Here is an 8,039-nt window from a genome sequence, read left to right on the forward strand (position 1 = left end):
TTGTGTAGTGTGGCTTAAATCGTGTACTCTTACTTCAGAAGGTTTGAAGACGCAAAATTTCTTCATAGTCTGGAAAAACATCAGCATTATTCCCATTAATAAAAAGGGAGATTCCAAGGACCTCAAGAATTACAGACCCATCAGCCTGCTCTCTATTGTGCTCAAGGTTTTTACCAAAGTTATAGTTAGTCGCATAGGTGACAGTTTGGATTTCCGACAACCAAGCTGGCTGGGTTTAGAAAAGGGTACTCAACTATGAATCACATTCGTGTTGTCAGTCAAGTGATAGAAAAACCCGCAGAATGCAATAAATCCCTCTACATGGCATTTAGCGACTATGAGAAAGCGTCTGAATCCGTACTCACCGCAGCCGTGCTAGAAGCACTAAAAGACCTGGTAACAGAAGAGACCCACATAAAACTTCTAGAACACATATATGAAGAATGCACGGGCACGATAACCCTCCACAAGCAAAGCAATAAAATCCCGATCCGGAAGGGAGTAAGAGATGGAAATACCGTCTCTCCAGAACTATTCACAGCACGCCTGGAGGGGGTAATTAGAGAGCTTGAGTGGGAAAACATAGGATTAAGGATGAACGGGGATTGTTTGATCCATTCGAAGTTTAAAAACGACATAGTGTGCTGAGTCAGACTGAACACCTGCAAACAGTGCTTGAGAAATTACAATCAGAGAGCACGCCCGCGGGGTTAAAAATACATATGAGTAAAGCTATAGTAATGAGAATAAGCATGCTAGACACGTCCTCTTCAGCTTAGGGAAGGAAACGCTAGAAGAAGTAAAAGAATACAACTACTTCGGACAGATGATTAGTGCTGACCCCAACCACGAAAGAGAAAGCCGACGCAGAATAGTTATAGGTTGGGGAGCACTCGGCAAGCACTCCCATCTAATGAAAAGTAAGCTACCTCTGTCACACAAAAGAAAAATCTACAACCAGTGCATACTGCCGGTGATGACGTATGCAGCTAAAACTTGGCCTCTTACTAAACAACAAAAAAGCAAACTTAGGTCGGCTCAATGGGCTATGGAACGAATAATGTTAGGAGTAACACTCAGGGACAGGAAACGAGCTACCTGGGTCAGAGAACAAACTAGAGTAGATGATATCATAGCTCAAATACAGAAGAAGAAATGTACCTGCTCTGGTCATGTAGTGAGGCGAACTGACAACCGCTGGACAATTAGGATAACAGAATGGATATCAAGAGATGGATGTAGAAGAAGGGGAATGCCAGTAATCCGTTAGAGGGTTCAAATAAAGAAACTCGGAGGCAAAGAATGGACTCGAGCGGCGCAGGACAGGAGCGGTTGGAGGTCAATGGGAGGCGTATAGGCGTTTCCTAGTCAGCACAGCCAAGCGACGCGTGGCGCCATCTAGGGGCATGTTTGGAGCGATGTCCACGTGCATGTGGCCCTCAATTTATTCACTCAGAACCGCTTGGTGTCATAGTGTAGTTGTTCCGCTCCTGTAAAGCAATCATCTTAACCCGGTGCAAATCCCGTTACCGCTTTTTTTTCAATTTCAAGGGTTTGTAATACTTGTTTATCAACATTTTTTATCTCGCATCTAATTTATTTATGACTTCTTTGTGCATTATAAATGAAATTTGGGTACTTTCGTTGCCTTTAGGTCAGTTTCAGCTACTGCTTCTTGTACGCTTTTTCGGGTTTCCCCTTTTAGGTCGGTTTCGGCTATTTCTGTTGAATATTTTTCTACATTGTGGTTTTCAACCATTGCAGGTCCGTTTTGGCTGTTATTTATTTCAGTTCGGATGGTTTTGTATGCTTTAGGTACGTTTATGCTGTGATATAACCTCCACACACAAGCTCAGGTGACGGCTGGCTGTACTGACTAGGAAACGCATATACGCCAATGGGAGAGGCCTTCGTCCTGGAATGGACTTGGGTAGGCTGATGATGATTATAACGATGACGACGGCTCTCTTAACTGTAAGCTGATTGTTGCAATTTTGAGCACGGAACATAATTGTACGCTAACTTGCAAGTAATTTCCGTGCCGATATTGACACAAGTGTGTGAATGTGTCAATATTTTCTTTGAGGATGTTTACACCAGGGAAATTCACTTGCTCTTAACGACCTTCATGCATATTCAGGGCAGAATTTATGGTTAATTTATTAATCGTGACGCCGGAGTAACTCAATTAGGTAGATATGATCACTGCGCACTTGGATCAAGTATGAATGCCCAACTAAAAATTCCAAGTTTAGACTTTGTGGTTGTGTTGGATGCAAAAATGGTTTTTAACCTGTTGACTCCAACCATCTTTTGCAAATTTTGACCGGCGTACATTTATTTTTGAGGATGAGGGTTGGCGTAGGTACCACGTGGAGGGGCAGTACGTAGCATTTGATCAATAGTTACACAAAAGTCACAGGTTTAAATAGGGCACGATCATTATACGGAGCAAAAAAGCATAGCTGCTCCACAGATAATGACGTATTTCCCGCAACTTTAATTGAGCTTAAACTTGCTGTTCACATGCGTTGCGAAATGAACAGAGACAGGTCGTTTCTTGGTCCCTACATTCCAGTTAACACCCGTTACAATCTTCGAATAGGTGTTCGTAAGACCGCATTTATTAGAACAAATTATGGAAAGCAAGTACTAGAGTTTTCCCAATGCTACAGTTAGGGAGAGGGAGATGTCATAGTTGACATAATTCTACAATTTAATTCTTTCAATAAACTTAAGGTATAAAACGGCATTATTTCCCTTAAACGGTATTGAAGAGTGCACTGTTGTACTTTGTGGAAACAATTTATGCGCAATGTGTTCAGTTTCCTGCTGCTGCGTAGCACTTGATGTTCCCAATCCCGCTTTTTGAAAGGAATTGCATAACGTTGTTCCTTTTGGTCATATTTCATTCTTTTGCCATCATCATGGCTGCGCAATGTCGATTGCAGGCGTAGTAGGCCGCTGTGCGGCAGAGTACATCTTCCTTTTGCTTTTGTACCACAGACAACTTCTATGAATGAAGTTTCAAAGCTTTAAAGGGACACTGAAGTGAATTTGTCAAGCTCCCGTTTTTGCTTGCACTGCGTAGACTGGCTCAAATTGGCACACTTTTCATCGTTTATCCGGTTGACAAATCGGTAATTATTTTACAAAGCGCGAAAGAAGAAATACTACCATGCGCGGTTTGCGGCGGCCGCACCAACTAAAGCTGTGACGTTGGGAGGAGCGGGCACCGTGATGGGACGATGCCCAAGGTGAGCAACCAAACAAGTTTCGGTTTCGGTTTCGGTTCTGTAAAACAGAACCGGTGGCGTTGTTGGATGGGCATTCTCAATAACTCAGTAATCATCGTACCGCGCTTCTGCCATGTTGTCAGCTGTAAAAATTTTAAAGATAAGCCTCCCAGGACGGCTTGGAATCGTAGCATTCACTAGCCGAGACCTACGCAGTGCAGGAACGCCTTCCGCGTACCCCTAGACGCCCAAATGTCATGCGCTTTTCCCCCATATTTGCATATTTGGAGCTTGCCTCCCTCATGCCTGTATCGTAAAAAGCGTGTTCGCACCAGGCCAAGGGTCTGTTCATTCTGGCCTGTGCCTACTGCCTGCAAGAGTCGGTGCTTATGGCAACAGCACGCCAACGAGAACTCGCTAGCGCGCCAGTGCCAGCCTGCGCGCGTTTTGTGAACTAGTTCGTGGAGCCATGAACGTTGCGGCCCAAAAAAAGGTGAACTCAATATAGAAAACATCGGTGGAAAACGAAAAAGTTAACTTACAAAAAAAAAAAGCACGTAGCCGCGGCGATTCGAACTCGTGACTTGCAAAATACTTGGGGTGGCATACCTGGCGCCCCAGACCACTCGGCCACGGAGCGGGCTCCTCAGCCATTGCTAAGATAGGGTATATATTGTACAACGAGTTTACACTTTTATTTAGTTTTGGCATTTCAAGCAGCTTAGGTGACTATTTGTTGTATTGCGCTCGTGCAGTAAGCGTCGCCCGAGTTTCCACAATAGCTCACGTCTAGCAATTGCATTTCGTAGACGGAAAAGCGTTCGCAGATGCGTAGTCGTGCTGCTGACCGCTGTGCTTGTTCGCCCAGCGCAAAAAAGTGCTTCCCGCACCCTAGTTTTACGCTGTACGGTAAAAATATCAGTTGATTTTATTGCCTTAGTACCTATATTGACTTCGCTGACTCTTCTCCCGCCTTCAAGAGGCCTTATATTTTCTTACTGGCGTACCAGTCAGCGAAGCGTCGCATGTGCGCTTGTGCAGCGCTTGTGTGAAGCGACCTTGACTTGGAGCTAGATACAGTGTACAAACTAACCAAGTAAAGAAAGGCAGATTCTTCCATTTACAAACGTGTCCTGGCTTCGTTTCAACTGAGCGAACGAATTGCGACGACCCGTCGGCGGCCGGCGGACGAAACGTTGGACCGACTGTCTCATCTGAAGGCCGGGGAGCCGTGCAGTAGCGCAGCCAATTGCGAGCTCGGCTCCTCGCGACGTCACACGAAAACGCCGCAGAAAATGGGCGAGCGTAAAGAGAGGAGGACAGCATTTTCGAATTACTTTTTCTACTAAATAAAATCGCGTAAACGCGCCCAGGGTGGTCGAAACATGGCCTGGGGACTGCGGACTACAATTTGCGCAAGTAATCTCGCAATGTTTACACATCACTTCAGTGTCCCTTTAAATGAATTTAGAGAACATCGGTGGCGTCGCAGCAACACAACGCAGAAAAGGTTTTGTCGGCGGCGTGATCCGAATGCGTAATGCAGGGACACAATAAAGAACAATGTGCCGCGCACTGCGGGAGTTGTGCTCGCCTCAACTCTCGGGTCTTATTCTTTCTTTCTTCGGTTATAACGGCAGCTCTAAGTTCGTAAATCGAAATTTGGAGGGGGCAGAATTGACTTATTCTTTCTTAATTCGGTTATAACGGCAGCTCTAAGTTCGTAAATCGAAATTTGAAGGGGGCAGAATTGACTTCCAATAAGCGGGAACCCGTAAATCCCAGAACCCATAGCCTGAGAAGTTCGAAGGCATAACATGGTTTTCTGGGTGAGATTCACAAGTTCACACGCATCCGCGAGCTTTTTTTGTATTTCACAACAGTTAATTGACCCCGTCTCGTTGGCCAGTGCTGATAGTTGTCCTCTTCCCTTCAGAGGGTAGCGAGCACGAGAAGCGCAAAAGCAGGAAATATCCGAGCCACATTTTCTTCTGCAATTACACAAACCAAAACGGTCGCTCCAGGCTTTACGACGCTCACATCCGGTGCGACTGTGGAGTGCGTCTCCTGCGAGGCGGTGGTTTTCTCAATCGCTAGCCGATGCAATGACCTCTTTTTGGGCGTTCGCATGGTTTCACGCCGGATGCGTACCTGTACAACTTTCGCACTGACTCTGTGTGGCTCGAAACTGCATCCGCTGAAATGAGCCCTTAAAGTGCGTTAGATGTGCGGCATGTCCCAGCTGGGTACTGACTGGACAGCTGCGGTATCTTTCGCGGAGAACGTTCGGCTGACGGCGGGATAGTGTGGAACTCTGAAGCAAGCATGAATCGTTATGCCAGTAGTGTTATTAATAAGCGGGGATAGTGTACCCGAATCGCTTAAACTTTTAGAGACGCAAGTTGTTGATACGCCTCAGGCTCACTCACAAGTTGATTCACTCACTCACATTTATGCGTGAGCTGCGATAATTGAGGGTGTACTAGTTCTTGCAAAACAAAGGGCAATCAGGAGATATGGTGGCGGGTGATGGGTGTGCTCATGTGGTTTAACACCCCCCCCCCCACACACACACGCACGCACGCACGCACGCCTTAAAAGCGAAGAAAAGCATGGGTGAAGTGGTTCACTCTGTTTTGGATGGAGGTAGCCCTTCTTTTTGAAAACATTTGAAGCGGACAAACGCACCCAGGCTACCGAAAAAAAAAATAAAACCCACAACACAACTTGGCGGCTGTATTCTCCGCCACTTTCGGAGGTATGTGTGCTCATGCTGCTGCATCCTAAGCTCGGTGTGGTATCCTTAGGATAATGGCTTGAAGCCATATGCGCTGAATGAGCCACAGTCAAACACGGTTTATGGCAGCGCCCCAGAGCGTAGACTGACAGTTGTATTCTAAAAATCAGAAGCCCCTCCGTCCAATGACTACGATTATTGAAAGACGAAACTTTTTTTTGCGTGCGAAAATCGAAATGGAAAGTGCCAAACTCAAAGCCGCTGCAATCAAAGTCCAAGCGTCAACGATCAAAGTGCAAACTGCCGGCGAGTCGAAGTACAAGCTCACACGACAGCGAATGAGAATGCTGAGCGACCCCCACCCACCCACCATCGTCGTCTTCCGAAATACAAACTGTCAAAGTCCAATGCCAAAGTCCACTGAACTCTGCCGCCCGCCTTGGTGGGTCAGGGGCTATGGTGTTGTGCTGGCGAGCCCAATGGCGTGGGTTCAATCCCGGTCACCCTGGCGGCTTTTCTGATGGAGGCGAAAAGCAAAAGCGCCCGTTTGTAGAGATTTCGGCGTGCCTTATGGCCCATTTGTAGCCTCGACGCGTTAAACTCCACAAAAAAACACTTCAACTCAGCCAAAGTTCAAAGCCAACGCCCGCCCAGCGAATCCAAATGAAATGCTGGGCGACCCGAGTGCGATGATGGCGCAGTCGGATAGACGCCGGCTTTATAACGTGAGGGACCCAGGTTCAGTTCTGACCACGGGAAGCGGTTTTTTCTTGTTCGCAGTGTCTAGAGTTACGTCCGACGGAACCCAAAATCGAAAACTAGAGTTACGTCCGACGGAACTTTAAGCCAGTTTCTAAAGTTACGTCCGACGGAACTCAGAATTGAAAATTAGGGTTACGTCTGACGTAACTTTAATCCAGTTTCTAGAGTTACGTCCGACGTAATCCAGAATTGAAAACTAGGGTTACGTCCGACGGAACTTTAGGCCCGTTTCTGGAGTTACGTCCGACGGAACCCAAAATTGAAAACTAGAGTTACGGCCGACGGAACTTTAAGCTGGTTTCTAGAGTTACGTCTGACGGAACCCCAAATTGAAAACTGAAGTTACGTCCGACGGAACTTTAGGCTAATGTTTTGAGTTACGTCCGGCATAACGTAAAGCACAGAAAATTTACAGGTCTTGAAGACTCTTGAACCAATTTACATGGTTCAAGAGTAATGGTTGGGTGTCAGTTAATATTTCAACCCGATTAATTGACATCGATTAATTCGATTATGCATGGATTATTCGGTTGTGTGGTTTTTTTTAGAAAAAAAAATGACCAAAAATAATTATGTATCTCATACACTTGTTCAGACACATTCCGGATGAGGTAAGTACGTCATCATCACGGCGCATGATGCGGACGCGACGCTTATCAGCTCGTTCGTCACTCACATTTTTTTACATTGTTACCGGGTTGACCAGGACCCGTCTGCGCCGCACGTGCGGAAGGGCGAGGAGGCGCGTACGTGGCGAAGGCAGGCCCGGGGAACTAATCCTCCTACCGCGACGTATACACAAGTGCCCAGACGGGCCCCGTCAACCCGCTAACCCATACACGACGGAACAGACGGACCGTAGCAGTCCGTCTGTTCCGTCGGGTACGTAGTTACCGTGTTGACCGGGACCCGACTGCGCCTGCGCGCGCGGAAGGGCGAGGAGGCGCACCCCGCCGTGACAAATGCGCGGGCATGGCGAAGGCCGGCCCCCGGAACTATTCCCCCTACCGCGACAAATGCACAAGTGCCCAGACGGGTCCTGGTCAACGCGGTAAGTACGTACATGGCGGAACAGACGGACTGCTAAAACTCTTTAATATTTCATCGACAACTCTTAGACTGTACCTCTCAACTCGTGTATTTTCATGCCAGAGGCCAAAATTTCAAATAAGAACTACAAATATACACGGTACAAAAAACCCATTGTATAAACTATTTCTGTATTAAGAAAAGCACGATGAATCGGCGCCATCGGCACTCACGGCGGGTGCTGATGTTCCCGATTCTAGAAAAGTGTGAGTGAC

This window comes from Haemaphysalis longicornis, unplaced genomic scaffold (assembly GCF_048455015.1).
Source record: "Haemaphysalis longicornis isolate Haplotype H1 unplaced genomic scaffold, Haemaphysalis longicornis Haplotype H1 scaffold_3, whole genome shotgun sequence".
NCBI lineage: Eukaryota > Metazoa > Arthropoda > Arachnida > Ixodida > Ixodidae > Haemaphysalis > Haemaphysalis longicornis.